This window comes from Pseudorca crassidens, chromosome 12 (genome assembly GCF_039906515.1).
Source record: "Pseudorca crassidens isolate mPseCra1 chromosome 12, mPseCra1.hap1, whole genome shotgun sequence".
Lineage (NCBI taxonomy): Eukaryota > Metazoa > Chordata > Mammalia > Artiodactyla > Delphinidae > Pseudorca > Pseudorca crassidens.
Window position 1 is genome coordinate 71,716,514 of NC_090307.1, and position 26,062 is coordinate 71,742,575.

Consider the following 26,062-nt stretch of genomic DNA (forward strand, 5'->3'; position numbering starts at 1 on the left):
TTAAGATAGAACGTGGTAAAAATCTCGTAAACAAAAACTGCATTTTCGAAATGATGTTGAATTTTTGAATGAAGTTGACAGATGTGAGCACGTGGCTGTATGAACCTGCGTAAATGCAGAAATATTAGTGGAAGGATATTCACCATAAAATTAACAGTGGGTTTGGGAATTGAGGAGAGTGTTTAATGTTCTTCCTTATATTTTTATATGTTATAAATGTTCTATTATAAACACATATTATTTTTGTAATAAGGAAAAATTTTAAGCCAGTCCAGTAAAATTAGAAAAGCCGCCCTCTACTTGGGGTCATTTGGGCAGGCAGGAGCCTCAAAAGATGCGTACGGTAAGGCAGGGTTTCTCAACCCTGGGTCAGATAATTCTTTGTGGTGGAGACTGTCCTGTGCATTATAGGATGTGTAGCAGCATCCCTGGCCTCTACCCACCAGATGCTAGTAGCAAACTCCCCAAGTTGTAACAAACAAAAAGGTCTCTAGACATGGCCAAATGTCTCCTGAGGGGGAGGGGGGACAAAAATCACCTCTGGGTGAGAACCACTGCAACCAGGGGTAAGGAAAGAGCACTTTTCATCTGTTTGTTCTGGGGGTGATATTCATCTATCCTTTGGTTCGCTCATTCATTCCTTGAACAGACATTTTCAGATCCTGGCTCTGTGAGCTGGGAGACCTGAGTGCTAGTCCCATGTCAGATTCTCACACTGTGACTTTAGGAAAGTCGTCTAAGGCTCCTTTATTTGTAAAACACTCCCTGAGACCCTGGCCCTGCCATAGGGAGTGTGCGGCCAGGGACAGCTCCACATAACTCCCGGCTCTGCCCTCAGGAGGTCACAGTCTGGGAGAGACAGCCACTATACAAACGGCTATATTTGTTCAGAGGGATGGGTGTTAACAGGGGCCTGTGAGTGGTGATGGATGAATGGAAGAGAGAGACTCTGTCAGGGGTAGCGATGGTGGCAATGCCTTTAAGGATAGCCCTTTACATGTGCACCACACTTTAAGTGGCTCTTCAGAGTCTTGGCAGGAAACCGATGGTGCATCTGGTGGGGTAACCTAGGAGAGTTTAAGAATGGGGTACTTTCAAAGGCGAGGGAGGGGGAGAGGGAAAGCAACAGGGGATGATGATGCAGCAGCACCTGGGGGCAGCAGCAGCTGAGAGCCCATCCATCCCTAGGCCTCAAGGAGTCACAAGAGGGACTGACACTGGGTCCTGGAGAGAGCTGTGGCTGCCACTGTGGGAGAGAGCCACCCAGCAGGAAGGGAGGTGTTGGGTAGGGCAACACAGCCATTGTCAACCCAGAGCCAGGCAGGGAGGGAGCAGAAGGAAGAAATATCTCAGCCTCACTCTACTCCTGCCCTCCAATTTCCTGACATTGCCTCCCACTGGCCAAACCATACAGGGCACAAGAGAGCAAGGGAGCCTGCTGATACAGCCCACGTGGGTCCGCTACCTGAGTCAAACTGCAGATGGAGAAGGATAAAGAGGCTCGAGAGGGGCATTCAGACGTCCAGGGCAGAAAGCACTATCTCTTGCTTTCTCGTTCCATCCCTACGACAGTCCTGCAAGGTAGATTTTATTATCCACCTTTTATATAAGAGGACGCTAAGGTTCAGAGAGGTATAATGATTCTCCCAAAGTCATACAGCCAAAAGGGATGGAGCCTGGATTGAAAGCATGGTTTGCCTGAGTTTCTGAGCTCCAGGCTTTATAGTTAGGAGAATCTGGGTTCAAATCCCAGCCCCCTCCACTTATTAGCTTTTGACCTTGGGTAACACCTGTGTATCTCTGAATGGACCAATCTGTAAAGTGGTGCTAGTGACTCCTACACCAGTGGGGCTCTTGCTGAGTGGGGAGGGAGCTCATTCAGGCAGAGGCCTGCCCCACTTCCCACTGGGTAGTTATTAACCAGAGCATCAGACTCTACATTAGGCAGGGGGCAATTTGTCTGCCTCTTCCGCCACCTGCAGAATCGATCTCCATGCTCAGCTGCTTCATTGAGATTCAGGTCCTCAGCTCTGGGACTCCATCCCAGTGTCTGGTCAATAGCTTATATTTTTAATTTGCCAATAATCAGTTGGGACCTTGGCCAGTGCCCCGCAGATGGCTCAGCAAGATCGCTCAGCAGTGGGGAGAGGAGAAGAGGGCAGTGTGCGTGAAGGGGAACAGACCCTGAGCTGGGCTGATAAACCCAGGTGGGGATGGGGGACAGCTGGGTACCCACAGCAGCCTGACTTTCCAGGCCACGGCCTGGGTACCAGGAGACCTAGGGAGTCATGGATAAGTACACAAGCCTGAAGTCAACAAAACCTGGGTTCAATTCCAGCTCTGCCGCTTTAAAGATAGGTGGCCTTGACCAAGAGACTGGCCTCTCAGAGCCTTTCTTTCCCCATTTGTCAGGCGGCTGCCATAATAACAACACATAACCCATAGGGTTATAGAACAGCCACATGGGTTAATAAATGTGAAGTGCCTAGGACAGTGCCTGGCATATTATACACATTAACTATTGAGATTTTTTGTCAAACAAGAGAGACAATTTGTAAATAAACAGTGATTTTCAGTGCACTTGCTGATTCCCAATACAGAGGGGTAGCCTGACACTCACAGAGGGGAAATGATCATCCCCAGTTTACAGACAAGGAAGTTGAGGCTCAGAGAAGCCAATTTACTTTCCCAAAGTCACACAGCTGGGGTGCAGAAGAGCCAGGGTTGCAAACCCATGGAGTCCAACCCCAGGCCTCCTGCTTCTAATCATCCTGCAAAAGACAGATTCTACAACTTAAGTGTCCAAAACAAAGAGGAAAACGATACAGCTTTACCTCCCTCCCTCCATTCTTGGGCTTTTTTGTGAATAAGTGTATTGCTTCCTTTTCTCACTGACAAGGAGGCACCAGTGCCCACCGGAGGGCAGGAAAGTGAGGACAGCGGGAAAATCTGTTTTCCTCATGAGTCTTTACCCATCCTGTCACTAAAAAAAAAAAAAAAAAAAATCTCAGTTCCTACCCATCCTGTGCCCTTCCCAATAAAAGAGCCCAGGAGAGACCAGGAGTACTGGGACAGGGGTGGCTGAAGAAGCCAGCATTGCCCCAGGAGGGAATAGGGGTCTTCCCAACGTCAAAGGCAGACAGCATTAGAGCCAGGATATGAACACAGGACATCGACGGCCAGTCCAGGGCTTTCTTGGCTGTCCGTGTCTGCTTACCTCGTCCTTTGCCTCTAACATCATGAGTGCCTGATTCCCCATTCTGCGGTCACTGTTGGTGCCTCTTCTTGTGGACTTCACTGTCAGGTTCCAATGGACAGGGAGATTCTCAAAGACAAGCCAGGCAAAAGCTCCAACACCCTGTGGGTTGTCCAGCAGGCTCCAGAGGTACACAGGCTTCCCGGGCTTTCCCCTCTGCAGCCTCTGGGACCCACACAGCCCTGGAGATTTCCTCCTCTTTGCTTCCTGCCAGGCTGCTTGTTCTCCAGAGAAACTACCCCGAGTCTGATCTACTGAAGTAAGCTTTTCCGCCAGAAACCTCCCCAGACACCACTAGAAGCCCGCATAGGTAGAATTCAGAAGCTGCTAAACGCACCCAGAGGCTCCCCGAGCTCCTGGGACCGACTGCAAAGTGTAGATCACAGGCGGGATCACAGATGCCCCAGAACATCAGTTCCTCGGGAGCCTCAGTGACCACCTAGCTCCCTTCCAACTGAACAGAGCAATAACTGAGGCTTGTAGATGGGGAGTGACTTGCTGAAAGATGCAGAACCGGCTGGTGCAGAGCCGGGATCCTCTTCTCTGTGCATGGTACCCCTCACATCCTCACCGATGCTGGCAGTAGTGGGTGGGCCAGAGCAAACCCATCCTCATGGCTGCAGACAACTCCAAGGGAAGCAGGCTTTCTTGAGAGCCTCCTAGTGTGGAGATTTCTCAAACTGTGGTGGTTGGAGTAAGGCGAGTGAGTTTTGTCTATGCTTTGCTGTTAGCTTGTTGAGTAAACCCAGGAAAGTCTCTCTCCCTCTCTAAATCTTAGTTACTCCATCTATAATGGATCTTAACAAGTCATCGGAGTAATCGGGAGGATGAAGCACCATCATCATCATCATCACCTTTTCCTCCTCACCTCCTCTTCCTTATTCTCTTTGCAGCTCTCATTTATTAAACATTTGCTGCATACTCAAGACATATTTCAAAAAAAAGTTTGTAAGAAGCTGAGGAGGAAGTTCTTATTACCCTGCTTTCCAGGTGATGAAACGCAGGGTTGGAAAGATTTCTTTGCTTGTCCTGGGTCACTCTAATATCCCCAGAGAAGCAACCAGCATTTGGACCTGAGCAATCAGAGAGTCAGCAACCTTAACCCCTGGTCCAACCCTCCTCCCATGCAGGAGAACCTGGCCACTGAGGAGACCCTGCACCGGTCGGTGATGATTCTTCCCCTGAGGTTCTTACTGGTTTCACAATCCAGAGCGGTCACATTTGAGCCCAAGCATGAAGCATTTGGTCAGCATCCCAGGAGGGCCAGCTTTAATTCTTCCTGCCTGTCCCTCAGCTGGGACCGAGGACGGCAGGTGGGTTTGCTGAGGAGCAGTCAGATGTGGCGTGGGTCAGGAAGGGGCATTTAACGTGTTTGGGTTTCAGTGGCTGGGGGTCATCCATGCAGGAAGTGACTTGAGTCCACAGATTTCCCATAGGGCTGGGGGTGTCAGCCAGCCTGGTGACGGGGAAGCCCTTGGGCAGAGAGGTGGAGGTGGCATTGCTAAGCCTTTGTACCAGCACAGGGTCCCTTCCAGATTATCCTCACCATCTGATATGCCTGACCCACTGGCTGTATGGCTGGGGCAGACTACCTCCCTCTCTGGGCACAATTTCTCAATCAGTGTAACATATACATTGGGGCTGAGAAATAGCAGTGCCGTCTATAGCTACTTCTTCAGAAGTTCCTATTCCCTGGTTAGAGTCTCTAACTTCTACTATCTGCCCATTAGAATTACTTGGGCAGGGGGGAGGGCGTCTTAAGAACGTCAATGCCCAGGTCCTGCCTCAAAACAATTAAAAATACTTGGGGATTGGGCTCAGGCATCAATATTCTTTAAGATCCTCCAGGTGGCTCACACTAGTAGTTGCTCTGTACCATCCCTGGAGCAATGTCTCTGAGTGGCAGGTGTGAGTAGCGCCATATGACCAATAAGAAACGGAGGCCCAAACAGGGAAATGATCTGCCCAAGGTCACAAGTAAAGACTCGGCGGTCTCTGTCCAGAGTGCTGAAATGGGACGTCCCTGGACTCTGGCCTAAGGCTGGTGCCTGTGTTCCTGGGATCCCACTCTTACCTTCTCACAGATTGCTTGTCCCATAAAAGACATTTTCTCTTGTTTTCTTTCTTCCTTTCTCTCTGCATATCATTTTCTCTCTCCCTCACTCCCCACCTCTCTCTTTTCATAAGTGTATCTCTTCCTCCCTCCCTCTCTGTTTCTCTCTCTCTCTCTCTCCTCTCTCCCTCTCACTTTCTCCCCATCTCTTCCTTGTTTTATCTTTCTCTCCATCTCTTTCCTTCTTCTGCATTTCTCTCTACTTTCTCTTCTTTTTGCCTCTCTCTCTCCATCACTCTCTCTCCTCCTTCTATCTCTTTCTCTCCCTCTCTCCTGGCTCCAATCTCCACCTTCCCAGCTGCTCCTTAGGACCCTTGACTTGAATCTCTTCCTCAGCCACTCCCTCTCCCTCTGGCTGCCTCCCTAAGAGCAAACACTGACCTCTAGACCAAATTCTCCTTCCCTATCCTTGCCCAGCCCTTTGGAGAAGTCTAGCTTCTCCCTATGACCCTAGATGGGGATTCAGAACCAGAGATGTCCTTTCCTTTTCAATCTCCCACTGTAGAGAGATCCCACCACTGGGGAAAATGGCTTCCCATAATCCAGTGGGGGCAATGGTTTCACAGCAGCCCCTCCCAATGGGGACACATTCCTTCAATCAAAAAGCCTCATGCTGAGCATCTACTGTGTGCAAGATTCTCGGAACAGAGCAATAATGGAGGTGGCCTGACCGCTTCTCCCCTCTTTCCAGTGAGGGACACAAAAAACAAGCAAAGAATTTAGACACTGATTTTAATTCTTTATCATTAAGATAATGGCCAAGATGTTGGGGTAAAGGATGACTCTGGGGTGGAACACGGCTGCTTTAGGTTGAAAGGTCAAGGAAAAGTGTCTCCAAAGAACTGACATTTAAACCAAGACCTAAAAAATGAGACGGAATCGGCCATGCCAAGGGCCAGGAAAAGAGGATTTCAAGCGGAGGTCACAACAAGTGCAAAGGTCCTGACCCTGGAAAGAGTCGGATATGGTCCAATAACAGAAATAAGGCTCATGAAACTGGAATAACAGAAATAAGGAATAAGTATCAGGAGATAAGGTTGGGGATAGCACGTCCTTGGAGTCTGCAAACAGAGTTTTTGTTTTATTTTTGGTGTCATGGGTTTGGGGCTGGGGTGAGCCTATCATCTCTTCTGCATGGTCATTGCTCCCTGAGTGCAGTAGGATGGGAAAGAGTGGACATAAGGACATAGATCATTGCACAGTTTTGGCTTAGATTTAGCGGGTCTTTAAAAAGTGGTATTTTCCCCCTTCTCTTTCCCAACTCCACCCCACCAGGGATTCAGCAATTCTAACTCACCTATCCCCCTCACAGAACCTAAATCTAGGGCCCTGCCTCAGGAACAGTGGCAAAATCATCATCATCACCATCATCACCATCATCACCATCATCATTATTTCCAGGTGGCTCTAACTGACATAGGGATGAAAGCAAGGAATAAATTAAATGATCCTGAATGGTCTAGTTCAAATTTTTGCCATAAAGGTAAGGACAAATGTATTAATCCCATAAGCATTTACAGAATGCCTGCTGTATGCAATAGAGAGAGAAACAGACCCCTGAGTAGCTAACAGGAATACTAATATGAAAAGCTGCTAACACTTATTGGACATTTGCTAAGGGCCAGTCCCCTTGCTAAGGCTTTTACATGAATAATCTCTAAATCCTTATGATAATCCTATGAGCATTTCCACTTTTCTGATGAGAAAATTGAGACACAGGGAGCTGAAGCAATCAATTAGGCAAACTAAAATCTATCTACTCCATCCCTATCCTGGAAGCAATTTCTGGTTGCTCCTCTTGCCCCCAACCCCCTAAAATGTTACCTTAGAGGGAACATATAGTTCAGCCTGGGAGAATCAGAGGTCAGTTTGCCCAAGTGAATTCCAATTTGAGCATTTTTAGTCTATTTATACTTGGCTTCTCTGAAATTATTTCTTTAAGTGTAAAAAAAAAAGGGTAATTGTTCAAGAAAGGGTGACTAGTGCAATAATAATAGTAGTTTTAGAATTCATATCCATGTTAGCCCTTACGAGTAACTTCTTAAGCCCAAGGGACGACCTAATTAATGGTAGAGTTTCAGGCACATTGTCGAGAAGAGGGAATAGTATGTTTTTGGGTGAAAGTCTGAGAGTGGTGGCTGATCCAGGGGCGGAAGGTTTCAATAGAGACAGCCTGTCCCTCTGGGCTGAGATAAGTGTCCATCCTCCTCCTTAGGGAGACCAAAGGGGAACCTCCTCACTGTACCCCCAGCACTGACATTCTCCCCCTAAGCCCTTCCTCAGAGTCACAAGCTATTTCACCCTTTCTGGAACGCATGACTAATAAGCGCTTCGTCAAAGGCAATGTTCAATCGTGCTGTGGATGAAGGGACTCACGCACCATATATCACCCCAGCTGCTCTTACAAGCAGGAGATCGATAATCTAGCAATAGACATTTCATAATTAAAAGCAGACGACGAAGAAGATGACAAAAAGGGAAAAGAGGGTGGGGAAGGCAAGGACCCTGGCAGATGGCCCTGCATTTTCTTTAGCTTTTCGGTTCCTAAGGCTCTGGTGGATTTACCAGAACAATAAGTCCTGTTTGGAGCTGTCCCAAAAGGCTGGCTGGAAAGGGACTTCAGTAAATTCACGTGGTCCGTCCGCCTGCCTGGAGGCTGGCTGGGGATAAATGCTGCCATTTTTAGACTTGCTGAAGTGCCTTTTAAGAGCCCACCGATGTCTTTCTGCATTACCCAAAGCTCACTGGATTGGACGTCCATTCCTATTCTCTACCCACCAGCTCCATCTCCATTCTCAAGTTAAGCTTACAGATCTTCCTCTAGGAAAATCTTCACCTCAGGGTCATTTGGTCCAGCATGGGATGAACATGACCTCCCCAATCTTGAGGTGGTCATGTGGACCGTCCTGGCCAATAAGAGCATCCCATTCATTCTCAAGGCTGGAACAGTTGGCTGACGGATGCACATGTGACCTAAGTCAATCAAAGTAAATTCTGGGACTTTCATTAGAGCTGTTCCTTTCTTAGCTGGGGTTGGATGACAGAAACCTGAAGCTACTGTGGACTATCTTGTCATTATGGATTTAAAAAATGACTTCCAGCTGGCACACTGGAAAACAAAGCTGATAGATGGAAATGTGGGAAAAGAGAGAGAAGGAAACCAACCAAGTCCTGGCAAAACTGGTGGACCTCTGAATTCAGCCACGCATGAATCCAGTAGGTTTTTAGTTATGAGACCTCACAAATTCCTCTTTTGCCTAAATTACTTTGGCAGTGGAGTTTTCCTCTCTGTATATTAAAGAGTCCTGACAAATCCGTTAGACTTTCTAGGTCCACCCATCCAATAAATAAGTTGCTTAATGTAAAGGAAAATGCACAGATGGAATTGGATTCAAAGTCCAGCTCCTGACTGCACTATCTACTAGCTGTGTGATCTTGGGCAAATTGCCTAAGCTTTTGGAAACTCAGTTTCCTCATCTGTAAAATGGGTATGGTGCCACCACCAAAGGGTTGTTGTGAGGATTAAATAAGATAGTGTCTAGTTTGAAGATGTCATTGTGAAGACCCACCACTTACATCACCACCATTTTCAGGAGCAAACTGGATCTGCTAGCATGCTCTGGTGAGGAGAAAAGATGTGTGGCAGCATCACCTGGACCAAACCTGCAAAACGAAAATGTATAAAGCTTAATTGAGGTAACAATTAAGTATAGAATTAGCAGGAGGTCATCATGATGCTAATATGAAGATAAAATATCATTTGTTGAACATCCAAATGGCACCATCCACTTTATTTATATTACCTTATGTAATTTTTACAATTCTATGAGGAAACCAAGGTTCAGAGAGATGAAGCAACTGTCCTAAGGTCACACAGCTGGCAAGCCTAAGTCCAGAGCCTGGGCCCCTAAGCACTGGGCTGTGCCAGTTCCCAATAATAAAGCCCAGGTCTTGGAGGCTGACCATGTACTGAGCAAGCCTCTCTAAGTATCTCCCCATTGAATCTTCTTACCATCCTTTTGAGAACAGCTTGGGGCCCATTTTACAGGAAAAAGCAGCAGTGCTAGGTGGCAAGTATGCTTAAAGAGGGAATCCAAGGTTTCACTGCTTGATTTGGTATAAATTGAAATTTTATGTTATATATATTTTGCCACTATTTAAAAATGTTAAGAAAATAACATTTTTAAGAGCACATATGCACATATCCTTTGACCCACTGCTGGGAAGTACCCTGGGAAAATCACACTGATATCCTCAAACTAGAGATGACTTACGGGTCTATCACTGTCGTCCTGATTTTAAAATAAGGGACATACATATATAAGAAGCTATTAATTGCGCAAAAGAATGAAGTAGAACTGTTTATGTTCACTATGAAAAGATATCCAACTATATTAGTAAATGAAACAAGACGCAGAACGACAACAAAACGAAACACCCCAAAGCAAAAACCCCTCTATGGTCCATCGCGTCCTCCCCGTCAGCTTCACCCCACACCTCTCCTCCACGCTCCCGGCCCAGGGAACCTTTGCTCACCCATCCCCTCTGCTGGGAATGCCCTTCATTTCCACATTCTTGAAAGAAATCCTCATCAGCCTCTGTGTCCCAGCACCCAGCCCCACCTGGCACAGAGGAGGGATGCAGTGGACGTGCGTTGGATGCCCAGTGGTGTGACTGGTGAGGAATGTGACCAGAGTCAGTTCCTAACTTTGAGTCTTTTCCTTGGTCATCCTCCTTGTGAATTCATGTGGGGTGGGAGGGTGAGGGGATAGGAGTGACGTTTTCAGGCGTCTGCTTGGTTCCAGGCACCATTCTGGGTATTTCCCTTAGATATGTTTTCTTTGAATCTTTAGTTTTGTCCTTTTATCATCCTGTTTTACATGTAAGAAAACTAAGATCATGGGAGAGAGGATTTAACTCCGACGAGGTTACCGGCGGCTTGTTGCTGGGTTTGGGGTATACACCTAGGTAGGAAGGAAAGGACGGTGGAGCAGCTGGTACACCCAGCAGCACACCACGCCCGTAGCATTGAGACCCAGTGCTATGGTGGAGTTCTTACATCTGATCTATAAAGTGTCATTCAGGCTATGCCAATACACGGGGAATGGCCACTGGCAAATTGACCCATGAACGACTACTCATTCACCATTGAAAGGGATGTACGTTTGTTGAGACGCCGTGGGCCTTCCTGAGAGCTGTCATCCTGTGACAATATTGACAGAGTTTGTGCCTCCACCTCGTAAAACCCCAGTGTACACACGTGGGGAAAGCAAGCCCATCCTCTCTCACTGAGAGAATAAGTGTAAGGCATTAAGGAGACTCTGATTAAACAAACAGATGTTTTTAGTCGGCAATAGAAGTGTCAACATGATCCTAATTAATGAATGTGTTAATGGCTGTTCTCTGTTTGAAGACAATAGTCACCGCCTTCTAGATGTATCCGCAATGACTCACAGGGCACACACAAAGAGCACACCCTGAGCTCACAAAAGGGACACAAGGCGGTACAGAGTCACACACAGGGAATGTGCACCAGATCTGCAGGGATTATGCAAGACACTTGGGATGCAGGACGTCAGAGGACGTCAGAGGACACACGTGAATACACATTCACAACACACACCATTCACGCACAATGCACACACAACACCTGGGCCATCCACACATCCCCTACAACAACACACAATGTACACAGAGCACCCATATCACCCACACAACATCACACAATGCACATACCTCATACACCATGCTCATAGGATCCAACACCACCATCCGCATGACACACACACAACGCACACAAAACACCACTATATGCAACACACACTCAGTACATAACACACATACTCAACATGCATACGCCACACACACAGCACGCCATAACACACACACACACACACACACACACAATTCCAGAAAAGAGGTCATAATTCACGGAGTGCTAGCCTGACACACAGCACACACACTCACACACGTTTAGTATCAATAGTAGTAATACCCACTGTGTGTATCCACCATGTTCCAGACTCTATAATAAGACATGAAAACAGAAATGAAGAGGGTAGAGGCTCTTTCCTCCAGGGTATCCCAAGCCTACAGAGAAGCCTGAGTACCTGCCTATGAGATGTATCAAGAGAACTCCTCTACATTATTTATATGTTTGTGTTTTTGTGTTTATACATATTTTCATGTGTTTCAACAAGGTAAAACATGGGAAAGGGTTGCTATGCAGAAAAAGTACTGGACAATATTGAGTTGTGCTGCAGACACGCAATGATCTTTTCAACGAACATGTAGAGGAAAAAAAACATTCTGCAACTCTTACTGTATTTATCCTTAGCGATGGTGTTTTTATTTATCTCAAAGGCTCTGATAGTGTGTAACTAAACAGCTCTCCCTTTTTACCCCGGCTGCTAGGAAGCTCAGAGCTATATTTTTGATCCACACATGGTAGGGGTGTTGGTTTTCATAGCACACATTTCTGAGTGTTATATCTGGCACTGTCTTATGTTCCTACATGCATTTTTCTTTCATTCTATTTTTAAAATACACTTTTAAATGAATAAGCTCTTTCTGGAATATGGGATCAGAAAGAAAGATAGAGTTTAGTTAGATAGATGTATTAGGACAGTTAAGCTGCTGTAACCAAGGACCTCTATTTCTCAGTGGCTCAGTATAATAAAGGTTTATTTCCTGCTCAAGGCACAGTCTAATGTGGGTTGGCATGACGTGGGCCATTGTTCCATGCAATCATTCAGGAACCCAGGGTTCCTTCCATTGAGTGGCATTTAAAGTACAAGAAAAGAAAGTAGGATCATGTCCTACAGGTGTAGCTCTGTCTTTATCCCGTTGCACAGTAGGACCTCAGGAATGACACACACTAGGACCCAAGGTCGTGTCCAGAGGAGGAAGAGGTAGCCTCCAATGGGCAAGAAAGAGAAGATGCCAGGTGGGGTCAGTCTCTGAGCTAGGCATTGAGGACAAACCAATTCTGGGTCTGCAGAGAAGGTGAAAAGCAGATGGGCAGACAGACATCTGGACAAATCAACAGAGGTAAGAAATGGTGGAGAGTTTGTGGAGACCAGTGGGGACCTCCTTCTAGCTGAAGAGTGGGATGCAAGATGGTGGCGGAGGGCCGTCATGGTGGAAAGAAAGGCAGAGCCCAGCCCAAGAGAGCCTTGAATGTCAGACACCAAAACCATCTCTTTATACCACAAGCTTTTAATCTATTAAAACCCAACATCTATTGGGTGCTGAGAACTCTGTTGAGTGCTTCACTTGCAATCATGGTATCCATTTCCATAATAACACCGTACGGCTCAGTACTACCATGATCCGAATTTTACAGGGGAGGACACTGAGGCTGAGAGAGGTGAAGGGACTCACCTGAATTTACACAGGCGGAAAAGAGCACTGTCAGAGGTTGAAACGGTACACTTTCTTAATTGCTACCCTCCAGGGCCCTCTCCTGTGTTATGGTCATCACGGTGGCAGGCTGTGTTACATGGGGAGATCAGAGGGCAGCCTGACAGCGGTGACCAGCCCAAGTCTCAGAGTCAGCCACGGTTCATAAACCCAGTCCCCAGCCCCGTGTGATGCCCCTAAGCTTGGAGCCTCATTTTCCCCCACCTGTAAAATGGGACTAATAATGCTTCCACTGCAGAGCTCCTACAAGACGCAACATCATTTAGCCCAATGCCTAACACACAGTAGGGGCTACCTCAACGGTGGCCATTATTATTATTGTTGTTTTTGTTGTTGTTAAAGGGATAGAGGAATCAGGGAACAGGCTGCTATCCCAGCCAGGAGACAAGTAATTTGGGAATGCTCTAGCAGAGGCTGTGGAAAGGGACAGCTGTGAAGGAGATTAAGGAAATTCACACGGAATATATGTACGTCTGGTACGTATGGCACTTTGGCAAAGACAGAATCGGGATGGATGCACTTCTCCCCAGAAAGATGTGAACGGCATTTGGCATCCCTTGTTGTTCAAGCCAGGAGCAGTCCTGCGTGTGTGTGTCTGTGTGTTTCATGCAAATGCGGGCACGTGGAGATGTAAATTGCACACAGCTCGGAAACACAGGGGAGGGTGGGGAACAAAGACAGGGATGGGCGCTCCCTCCCCCACCCCAAGAAACCGAGGCACTGGGCATCCTGAGGGGCTGGAGTGTGGATCTGAGCCCTCTCTTCTACTCTGGGCCAGAAGCAGGCACTTGGCATCAATGGACTTGTCTATAAAATGGGGCTGAGATCACTTCACCTATCTTGAATCTGGGGCTGGATTAGATCTATCTTGGAGGTCCCTTGTGGCCCAGGATCCTAGACCACTGACAGGGGATGATTTGTACAAGTAGGAGAGGAAGAGCAAGTTCTAAGAAGGGATCTCAGCTTTTTGATGTCAGTGGACTTGGGGGAGAAGGAGGGTAGATAGTGGCAAAAATATACAATGTCTCAAGGAGACCAGGAAAGAAAAAGGAAGAACTGTAAGAAATACAGAGAAAAGAAAACTGGACCTGGGAACACCCCTGAGCAGGGCTTTCCTCTTAGATTATGAGCAGCATCCCGTCACCGTGCCCCTCCCTGAGGTCTCCTGCCCAAGGATCCTTGGTCCCCAGTGACCCTCCCCCTTGCAGTGGGGATGTGATCCTTGCCAAGACAGTGATTGGCAGAGATGACTGGAGAGGAACCAGAGACAGCACACCCTCCCCAAGACTCTCCCCTCGAGAGAGGGACCCCTGTTTTAAGCCCCTTAATGGTCCCCAAACAAAAGACCAGCATCAAAACTCAGGGAAAGTAATCTGGAAGCTGAAGGATGGACTCCAGCATCAGCCTGGCTTGGGTGGCTAGTCCCGGGTTCAGCTTATGCAGATCAAATGTCTTTGGCCCAGAACCTTCATCTCTTGGGGCCTCAATTTCCCCACCTGAAATGGGGCTGAAAATAGAACGTACCTCCCAGGTTGGAGGTGAGGATCCATGGCCATAACTTGTCAAGTGCCTGCCTCAGTGTGTGGCAGAGAGTAAGGATCCTGCAACTATCATTCACTGCCTCTCCTTTTGTCGGGGGGACACGGCCTCATTCAACCTTCTTTGCCATATCTTTGGTTTTATAGAAAGTCCTTCCTTCCTTTAGCCAAACACATGCAAACATTTTCTTTTTCCAAAACGTCTGTCTCCAGCTGCCTCTCCACTTATGTATTGATTTAGAAGATCAAAATAAAACGTGAGAAGCCGTAAGCTGTAACACTATTTTTTCCCCCCTCGGTACACTCTGATTATGTGTAAACAGCAAATTGCAAATTATTTCCTCTTTATTTGTCAACTCCTTAAGCCACCTCTGGGTCTCTCAGAATGAGTAATTGGCTCTGGGACATCGTGTGACAATTGGCTCTGTGTAGATATTTATCTCCAGGGAGGCTTCTTCCAGCTCTTGGGTATTCCAGGAGAGAAGGCACAGGGTTGGGGGGGAGGTCAGACCTACATGATCTGGGGGTCTTTTACTCCCTCCATGGGATCTCTTTTGGGAGAGGGGTGGCAGAGAAGACCACAGACAAGTGATCCAAAGACAGACTTGTTGAAAAAGCCCAACGGGGTTGATCTTTGTGTGCCATTTGCTGTCTCAGAATCTCTCTTGATTCCTGTTACACAGGGCAGAGAATACCTCCTTCCAGTAGTCCCCAAACCTTGCATCCCCAGGTTCTATTCTTAGAACCTTGTGAAACTCAACAATCTTTGTGGGGACAGGGAGTACGGGTGGGTATAGCTGCAAATTCCTATCTCCTCTAGTCATGGAGTTTTACAACCTCGGATTCAAATGTTGGTTCTGACACTGAAAGAGCTGCAGAATTCTGGGCAAGAAATCTAACTTCCCTGTGCCTCTGTTTCTTCATCTTTAAAATGGGTATAGTCATAAAGCTACCCTGGAGGCTGTGGGAGGATGCGATAATGTGTGCAGACAGGGTAGCAGCTTGCACAGAGCGCCATTGTGGAAATTAGGAAAAGGCAGCTCTTCCTGGCAGAGATATTAGAGATCAGCATCCCCTCCTCCAGGATGCAAATTTACACCAGGGTCTGGGGAGCAGCTTAAGGACTGAGTCAGCTGTCCCTTGTCCCTTTGGCTGGGAGCTCTTCTGCAAGACCCACCCTGCACAGCTGGACCTGGCAGCCCTGCTTGTAAAGCACCCAGCAGGAGCCAGGCTCAAGGTAATCACTCAGTATCTGGAAGAAGTTGTGGTCACTGTCATCAGATCGTTTGAATGATTTTGACTTTTAAGACCTATGAAGGGCTAAGCACTCTGAAATTTTGTCATCTCTTTAACATACGGAGAACCTCTGTGTGAATCCCATTTCCACCATTTCCTGGGTGATGGGAAGTCTTTTCCCCATCCAAACCTCAGCATCCTCATCTGTGACATAGGAGACAATCGTTCCCACCTAGCGCTGGGGTTTCGATTAGACAATGCATATGTCAAGTACTTGCAGTCCAGTGCCTGGCACATGCTAGGTGCTCAGTAAATCTTCGTTCTTTTGCAGCAAGCAAAAGGAGACCTCCCCACCACGGCTTTTTCCCTTTAGCACAAGCATCCATGGCACATCCTTAATTCCAAAGAAGCCTATGTACCCACAGTATACAAATCAGGCAAAACAGAGATGCTCTGATTGAAGCAAGGTCCAGGGAAGGGCCAAACATTCCCCCGCTACCCGGCCAAACACACACAATTTTTCTCACCCTGCAGCACCCTCTGATGCTATTTTAAGGAAGAACAGGGTTCCGGGAATGCAGTGTGGCAGCCATCAGACTCAGACCCCTTTCCTGCTGAGATATTCCAAGACTGTGTTTGTGCTTTGACATCCACTGCCTTGTCATTCAATTCATTCTGACCTGGAGTGTGAGTGAGTGAGCGAGTGTGTGTGTGTGTGTGTGTGTGCGCGTGCGCGCGCGCACGCCACAAACAAATGCTCAGAAAGAAAGCAAAAAGAAGTTCCACCAGCCATAAAGGGGAAATTACAAATGCATTTTTCTCTGCCTCCGGCACATTAATAAAAGAGCTTACAAAATTGCAAGTGAGTCGAAGAAGGGCAGCCTCACAACAACTGGGAGGTGAGGAGGCAGGCGGTGGGGAGGGCACTGCTTCCTGTACAGTCACCTGACTTCATGGCCGTTCCCAGGCTGAGAGAGTCTGTCTGTGGAGGCTCTAGGGAGGACGATGAACTCATGCATTAAACATCAGGGGGACCCTCACAATGTGCACTGTGGGCTGGGAGAAGAACAGAGAGGAGGACAGGCTGGGGGGGGGTGCGCTTGTGACATGCCCCAGAATGGCAGTGCCTGTGGGCAGAGACCTAGAGATTGTTTAGGGAGGGCTCCAGAAGAATCGCTGAAAACTGCAGGGTGGGAGATGAAGGAGGGTATGAAATGCAAAAAGTGAAAAAATGTTCTAGTGTCTTAAAGATGGGGGGGCCACCGTGGTCACTTTGTCTCCACGATCATAGTGAGTGGTAGCTATGTGCCATGAGCTGTGGGCTAGATGCTGGGGGTGGTCATTGAAGTAGACAGATTTATGGGTCCTGATCCTTCACCCCTTGATGTATCCATGCCTTCTGCCCTGGGACTTTGAAGCCTCTCCTCCTAGAGGGTACATCCTTGTCCATTGACTGAGCTTGACCACGTTCCTCACTTTGGTCAACGATATTGGAATGGAAGGGCCACGGTGCTTGTTCTGGGATGAGACCTTAAGAAACTATGTGTGTTTCCACTTTTTCTCTTGCACCTCTGCCCTCGCCATGTTCTGGTTGGATTGCTGGCCCTCAGAGGATGACACACATGTGGAGCTGAGCCAGACACCACCTGCAGCTCAGAGCTGCCCCAGCTGACTCACAAGATAAAACTAGATGAGAAATAAATGCCTATTGTTGCATGCAACTGAGATTTAGTGGCTGTTTGTTATGCAGCAACAGCTGACTGATACAGTTATATATGAAGTCATGCATTTTATTCACCTACTCATTCACTCAGTAATTATTTACTGATGCCTCCATGCCAGGCATTTGGTAGGCAGCGGGGATAGAATGGTTAATAAGAAATCTGTGAAAATGGGCAGAGATTTCAGATTTATTAATTTAAGGATTAAACACCTACCATGTGCCAGGCATGAAAATAAGTGCTGCAATTACACTGGCAAACAAAATACATAAGGCCCTACACTCAAGATGCTTACAGACAGCAGATAAAGCAAACAACAAAACAGAAAATTTCGAAAAGCCCCTGACTGAGAAGCTTGTCTCTTCCTTTTAAACTAGGCACTGTCCAGCAGAAAAGGTGAGAAAGGCAGTAGACCTTTATACTAGGAAGTGTTAAGTACTAGGACGAGATACCTACAGGCAGCTCAGAGGAAGGGACTCTAGGAGCCTCGGGTTGGAGACAGTAAGAAGGTAGGTGAGAGAAGGTTTCTCAGGGCACAACATATCTGAGCTGAGCACTGAAGTTCAAGAAGTTTGCAGACAAAGAGGAAGGGCAAGGATGGAATGCCAGGCAGAAGGTGCAGCAAGAACAAGGTAGGGAGGCAGGAAAGAGCACGGTGCCTGAGGGCTAACACAAACGTCTGTATTTTACTGTAAAATAGAGTGTAAGAGGGAGAGGCAAGAGATTAGGGGCTGAGAGGGACCAGAGCATGAAGGAGTTTGGATGCCAAGCTGAGATGCTTGGACTTGATCCAAAGAAGGGAAATAGCCACAGAAGGGTCTGAGTACCTGGTTGCCATCTGAGACTTTTAGAAAGGTGGAGGGGCTGGGGTGAGACCACAGGCCAGGAGGCCAGGAGGAGGCTGAGCAGCAGTCCAGGAGAGGAAGGAGGACAACCACGCTGGGGCAACATGGGGATAAGAGATGGCCACACCCTTGAAATGATGGAATCAGAGATTGTACAGCTGGGCGTGTCCTGGGACCACCAAGTTCCATCTACTCCGTTTGCAAAAACTGGGTCTTAGAGAGGGTGGTGGCCTACACATAAGTCTCACAGCAGATGAGTTTAGGGCTTGGGACTAGACTCGAGACCCTCATATTCCTAACCCCAAGTTCACTCCACAACACCACTGTGTCCCAATCTCTACCATTTGATTAATAATGATAATTAGGGCTTCCCTGGTGGCGCAGTGGTTGAGAGTCCGCCTGCCGATGCGGGGGACACGGGTTCGTGCCCCGGTCCGGGAAGATCCCACATGCCGCGGAGCGGCTGGGCCCATGAGCCATGGCCGCTGAGCCTGCGCGTCCCGGAGCCTGTGCTCCGCAACGGGAGAGGCCACAACAGTGCGAGGCCCGCGTACCGCAAAAAACAAAAATAAATAATGATAATTACAAGAACAATAATAATTACTATGACCCAACTACTGAGCCCCTGCTATGTGCTAGGCTCTGTGCTCAGCACACTGTGTGTAAAATCTCACTGAATCCTCCTAACACTCTGAAGGGTCAGAACTCCCCATTTCACAGATGAGAAACCTGAGGATCAGGAGGTGAAGTCACTCGAAGTTGAGCCTCAGTGTCTGCCTTAGTCTGTTTGGGCTGCTATAATAAAATACAAAACGCTGGGTAGCTTAAAGGATAGATTTACTTCTCACAGTTTTGGAGGCTTGGGAATTCAAGATCAAGGTGCCGGCAGATTCTGTCTCTGGTGAGGGCTCGTGTCCTGGCTTGTAGATAGCTTCCTCATTGTGTGTGACACAAGAGGGAGGGAGGGAGAGGGAGGGAGGGAGAAAGAGAGAGAGAGAGAGAGAGAGAGAGAGAGAGAGAGAAAGAGATCTGCCTTCTTATTATTAGGACGCTAATCTCATTATGGGGGACCCACCTTCATGACCTCATCTAAACCTATTTACCTCCTAGAGGCCCCACCTCCAAGTACCATCACATGGGGGTTAGGGCTTCAACACTGGAATTTTAAGGGGGAACACAAACATTCCATCCATAACAGTATCTTTATTGGGGACAACTGTGCAGCTCCTGTATAGAGTTATGGCAAAGGGCTAAATGAAGTGAGGAGTATAAGTGCCTGGAACCTAGAAAGCTTTCAGCAAAGGAGAGTGACAACAAAGATGATGACAGAGATGGTGATGACGGTGATGATGATGATGATGATGATGATGATGATGATGATGATGGAAAAAGTCAGCTCTGTACCCTGGTCTTGACTCCACTGGGTGACTTTTGGCAAATCACCTAACTCTTTGGGCCTCCGTCTCCCCCATCATTCTAATGAAGACTTTAGCCTAAGGCAGTGATTCTCAGGGTGTGTCTCCTGGCTAGCAGCATCACTGTCACTTGGGAGCTTATTGGAAATGTGCATTTCTGAGTCCTCCCTGGACCAACTCTGAAACTCTGGGAGGAGCACTTAGCAATCTGTGTTTAACAAGTCCTCCTGGTAAGTCTGATGCATGTTCAAGTTTGATCTGGTCTACATGAATGATTTTTCAATTTTTTAAAAATGACATAAATGCTTTCTTGTAAACAAAATCAGGAGAAGGCAGGTACATAAAGCAGATAAAAGTGGCAGTGCTAGGTTGGAGCAGAAACCAGCGCCCACAGCTCTGTCCATTCTCCCACCCTTGCCCACGTGAAGGCCAAGGGGAGGTGGAAGCTCTCTCCACCCTGTGTCAATTCCTCCTGCCAGCCAGAGCCCCATGCTCTCCATCCACCCGCCTCCCACCCTCCCAGCCTCCATTCCCGTTGACATGCTCGGTAACGTATGGATTTGTTGTGGCCTCCTGCAACCTGGTCTATTTCTTCTCTCCCTGTTTATTTTTTTTTTAACGATAGGTTTGAGCCCGTAATTCAGTTAATTATTTCCCAGAGCACCGGTTTGGTGGCTGTGGCACAGCACGAGTCAGGGGAACAGGAGACAGGTCCTCAGAAGCTTCTTTCCAGAAAATCTAATTTCATCATTGAGAAATCTTCTGTCTTAAGCAGGCTCCGCCAGCACCATAAATTTACATATTCTATATGCCGCTGCCAGAACGCACTGGGCCCTATTTGCATAATGCTGCTGGAGGGGCTGGCACTTCTCCTGAACCCAAATGCAGGGGGAGCAAGGAAGCAATTATTAAGCTGTAGACATTGGCAGGGAGAGAGGCCTCAGATGGATTTCAACTGCAAACCTCATTCGCCGCCTGGGCTGCTCATTACCCAAGGCCTAGATCCCAGGCTGATGTTGGATCCGAGGGCCTGGAACATTAGCGAATTGCTTTCTTCGGGTTATGTCTATAGCCAGGCTGAGGCCTGGTGTAGGGGAGCAGCTTTGGTTTTCCAGTGTTGATGGTTGGAGTAATCTTGTCCCTTTTCCCACAGGTAAATTTGTTTGTTGGAGGGTTTTGTCAAGTTGCCTTTGCCAACACATCCCTGCCCTTTTCCGTAACACACTTCCAAACACCTACAAGACAGGTCAGCAAGGGTTTGCCCACCTCCTTCTGACAAATCCCCAGAAATGCTTAGTTAAGAAAATGATCTTCAACAAAATCCCAGTTGGAAAAGGGCATGTGGAAACAGGGATTGTCTCATGCCGTGGTGGTCCTGCTTCACATTTCTCCTTCTCCAAACTTAGGCTGCTGGAGAAGGTGGGGTCTTCCCTACTGCTGGCCTCTGAGAGGGTATAATCTTGTATACCTAGGCTCTGGGTCTCAGACCAGGGATCCTTTGATGTTCCAGGATCCACAGGCCACTCTCTGTAGTTTCTGGACCTTCCAGAGCTCTGAGCTTGACCTCCAAGCCACTCCATGACCCACCACTCCCAACCTCAGTAGTCCATGGATGAAAATAGCTGCTGCTGACTTGGGACACCGTCTTCGTTTTACTCTAGCATTGATGTAAAAGGCTTCTTTATGGTCTCAATACTCAAAGAACAAGTCATGAGCACAGAGTGAACTCCTGGGCAGACTTCAAACCCAACCCTTCCTGACAGTTTTTTCAACCAAGTTAATTCATGAAACACACAGACAGAAACCCACCTGTCCACTCCTACAGGTAAATTCCATGAGCATACTTGCCAGGTGATGCCAACAAAAGTGCTAGGCACACTTGAGAAGTTTACCAACAGAACAAAATATCATCATGGGAAAGGTAGAAAGCTGACTGAGGACAGCCAGTGCTTTACTTCAGATATTTAATAACAGACTAGGCGACTTTAATTTTTTCCAGCAAACATCTGTTATTTCTGAGGAAGTGGAGATACATTTGCAAATACCAGTTTCACTTCTGGCAGCCCTGATGCTCAAAATTGGTGGAGTTCATCAGAAATGCCATGACATCAGAGATGACCCGTGGCATGAAAAGTTCACTCCACGCCAGTATTCGAACAGAGACCCAGTTGTAAGAAATTTGAAACAGCAGGTCTTTCCACTGAGAAAAAAAAAATTAAGCATCTCCACTTACTAAGAGGTACCATCTCCTCAAAAGACCTCAACATTTTGTCCTCAGCACTGACTGTCTCATTGCAAGAATTTGGAGGGAATTCACTTTTTCCATGATTGCATCCAACAGTGAATTATTTCTCCAAGAAAAGGAGATTGCTCCTGATTAGCCAAACCCAGGACTTCAAAAGCACAAATCGTGACTTTTCCAAAGGAAACCATTTTGATGCATAACTGGGGTTAGTCCTTCAGAGCAACAGATGGTCTTTAAAATTAGAATCCAGGGTGCAGATGTGGGTGTGTCCTCAAGCAAGTCCTTACCATTTCTAAGCCTCAGTTTCTGGATCTATCAAGTGAGGATGATAGCAGTACCTCTTCCTTATTGTCATTGGGGGAATTAGATGAGCTAAGGTTAAATAACCTGCCCAAAGTCACAGAATATTGATGGTCCAGGCGGGATTTGAACTCAGGTGTGTTTGTCTAGCCACCCCATTGCATGCTGGTACCCACCACGGCACAGGAATGCTGGACAGCTGGTGCTTATCAGTCATAGCAGCTGGCTTTCTGGGCTGAACTGCTGAGAGGGGCTGGGATAGGAGGTCTTCAAAGGGAGACATTCAAGGGAACATGGGGTTCACTGAACAAGTCAGCCTTGACCACTAGACCATAAGGTTCTGGTGACCATGATCCATGGGTGGCAGGTAACCACACTGAGGGGAGGAAGCCCAGCAGAAAATCCAGGGGACATCAGAGGGCATCCTTGGGTTCAAGGTCACCCACCCGCTCAGCCCTGGGTCTCCACTTGTCTGAGCCCTAAGTGTCTCAGATGCCAGGCATGACCTGGGGAGAAACCAGCTGGTCTGACCCATCCCACCTTGGGAACTAAGCTGTGGAGTCCTGGCCAGCACAGGTCCATGATCCCCGGAGGACACAGGACTCCTAAGTGATGCTGGGTAAACTGAGCTCCATCCGTCTGTATCCGAGGGAGGAGGGAGGTGGAAGTTATGGTAGTGAGGGAAGGGAGAGCAAAATTCAGAAAAGTGTTCACCTGAGAATGACATGACCTGCAGATGCAGGTCGGGAGTGCACACGTGGGCAGGTCCACGTTGAGGATGGAGCGTCTAGGTGCACATGCGTGCAAGATTCCCTGGGCACGTGTGAGTGTGAATGTAAATGCTGGGAAGGTGGCGGCTGTGTCTATCTCCCTCACTGCTGAATTCCCAGCACCTGGCGCATGGTGCGAGATCAATAAACATTTGTAGAGTGAATGCATAAATGTGTGCTTGCGTGGAAAGGTTAAAGTTATCTGTTTTCTAACTTGACAATCTGTTATTTGCGCTTTCTGCCCAGGAAATACATTGAGAAAATGCTTGGCATGGTGATCTACACCCACCGTTTCTTTTTTTATTTATTTTAAAAATTTTACCGATGAACAACATACATACACAGAAGTGTGCACATCATCTGTGTACATTTTAATGGACTGTCACGAAATGAACACCCATTGCCACCCAGATGGAGAAGAAGCAGAACATTTCCAGCGCCCATAAGCTGCCACGTGCCCTGTTTAGTTACTATCCTCCACGGGTAACCTGTCTTCCAGCAATGTAGAATAGTTCTGCTTGTCTTTACACTTAATATAAATGCAATTGTGCAACTGGTACTCATTTGTGTTGGCTTCTTTCATTCAAAATTTTGTTTGTGAAAATCATCCACATTGCCCAGGGAAGTTGTAGACTGCTTCTTTTCTTTCTTTTTTTTTTTTTTTTGCGGTACGCGGGCCTCTCACTGTTGTGGCCTCTCCCGTTGCGGAGCACAGGCTCCGGATGCGCAGGCTCAGCGGCCGTGGCTCACAGGCCCAGCCGCTCCGCGGCATGTGGGATCTTCCCGGACCGGGGCACGAACCCGTGTCCCCTGCATCGGCAGGCAGACTCTCAACCACTGCGTCACCACGGAAGCCTGCTTATTTTCATTTTTATATAGCAAGCGTTGGCAAATTTGTTCTGGAAAGGGCCAGAGAGTAAATACTTGAGGATCTGCAGGCTATAGTATTTCTTTCGTAACTGCTCATCTTTGCTAGTTAGTGCAAAAGCTGCCATAGACTATATGTAAAGAATGGATATGGCTGTGTTCCAATAAAACTTTATTTACAAAATGGGAAATGGTCAGATATGACCATGGGCTGGATTTGCCCATCTTGTTATGTGGTATACCTTTCTGGGAGTATGGCACAATCTTTCAGTTTAAATGTTGATGGAGATTTGGGTAGTTCTCAGTTTTAGGCTGTTACAAAGAATGCTGCTCACACACATCTTCCGGCACACATATATTTTCATTTTTCATTTTTGTTGGGTGTATACCTAGGCATGGGATCTCTGGGTGCTAGGAGGTCCTGTCAAATGAGCAACTGTAGCACCGCTTGTTCTTAATTAGTTGGGCTCTTATATTTTCTACAGTGCAACTGTTTTCTCCTCTTCCTGCATGCTGTTGCTTTGCATGGGCACTGCTTATTTCTGCCACCAGGACCTGCCCTCAGAGGCTGCAACTTCACTGCAAGGACACAGGGAAGACAGCTAGCAGCTTGCACGAAACATGGCGGATTCATGGTGCAACCTGAAATTGAGGGGTTGGTGACACGAAGACCCAGGCCCAGCTCAAAGGAGCCAACTCAGATGACAGCTCAAAGGAGTCAACTCTTCTCTTTGGTACATTTGCTTTTCCTGCCATTTCATCTCCCGCTTCCTTGACCACAATAACTTGCATCTCATGGCAAGCAAAGGGGCCTTACCTGAGTGACTGATATGTGTGGAGGTTGTATATCTGCATCCCATGTCCTTGAAAGAAGGTCAGAATGTCAGAGCTGGAAGGTCATGAGCCAATGTCCTGCATGTTGTGAATAAGGAAATAGAAGTTCCATGATGGGAGGAGCTGGCCAAGGCTTCCACACTCGGGCAGGGCTGGGTCTGCCAGACTCCAGCCAGGAGCCTGTCCCTAACTCCAGGTCAATGAATGCCTCATTGCTAAGGGGCCCACACTGAAAGGGGCTGGCCATTCATCCTCCAATGGCTTCATCACTTAAAACAAATCCAACCCCTTACTCCTTTCTGTTCCTCCAACATCCCAAGCTCTTTCCCATCCCAGGGCCTTTGCACATGCTGTTCCCTATACCTGGAGCACCCTTCCCCCTGTGTTCATGGGGCTGACTCCTTCTACTCATTAGGATCTTAGCCAGAGGTCACCTTCTCAGAGAGGCGTTCCCCAATTGTCCAATATCAGCGAGACACCATCCCCCTCCACCCATTCTCCATCTACCTCCCTTATGTGACTTTCTTCACAGCACTCAACACTGTCTGAAATTATCTTATTTATTTATTTGTCTATTCTGTGAGCCCCGTCAGGGCAAGGATTGCCTTCGTGCCCACTGCTCTATCCCAGTGCCTCCAAGAAGCTTGACGTGTAGTAAGCATTTAGAATATGTTGAATGAATGAATGAATGAACAAATGAATGAACAAACGAATGGAAAGAGCACCTACAGCAGAGTAGCTCACAATGCAGATACATCCTCAAGCAGTGTAAGCTCTCGCGGCCACCCGGACTAAGACCTCCCCAGTATCGGCAACAGCTGCTAGCTTCTATGTATATGGAAGCATATTGACCCAGGGCTGAAGAAACACTTGCAGTGATTGGTGTTTACTTCTCTGATCAATAGGTATCTCAGTGCTCACCCCAACACTATCTATTGCTGATGGTTATTAATTACTCCGCCTGCCTTTTCTTGCATCTCTTGACCCTTCATGAAGTTTGTCCTTGTCCATCCTCTGCTTTGGGGATTCCCCAGGCCTGTGGCTGAAGTCAGGAGGGGGCCCGACTTGTTTATTTTCTTCTCCTTCTGAACTTGATGTTTGAACCACAGGTCTAGAGTCTGCCCCGTTCTCTCCTGTGCATTTTCAGAAAAGCACCTGTGGAGAGGCTGGGGTGGGAACGTTGTAGGAAAAAGAGCACCTTGGTTCCAACCTCAAGCCTGCCCTTCACTTGCTGTGTGTCCTTCGCCCCACCACTTTCCCTCTCTGGGCCATGATTCTACTCCCCTTCAAAATGAGAAGTCTCTCAGAGACTCCCTCAAGTCATGATATGTTAGGATTCTTCAAGTCTGGGATTCTTCATGAACAGCCTCCACACTCTAAATGCCCAAAGGGTCAAGCAACCCAAGTCCTGCCATCTTTCTTGATTGGGGACATTGTCCATCCCTGTAACCTCTGAACAGCATACCTTCATATATTCATTCAACAATCACTCATTCATCT

General features: G+C 47.5%; 1 long non-coding RNA gene across 1 annotated transcript in view; it reads right to left on the reverse strand.

The window, feature by feature from the left end:
- Positions 1-26,062, reverse strand: part of LOC137203703 (uncharacterized) — a 357,325-nt gene that overhangs the window by 161,453 nt on the left and 169,810 nt on the right. The window contains exons 4-6 of the long non-coding RNA XR_010933251.1: positions 24,546-24,640; positions 8,946-9,032; positions 3,218-3,325 (exon numbers count right to left, since the gene is read on the reverse strand). This is a non-coding gene — a long non-coding RNA (uncharacterized lncRNA). The remainder of the gene's footprint in view (positions 1-3,217; positions 3,326-8,945; positions 9,033-24,545; positions 24,641-26,062) is intronic.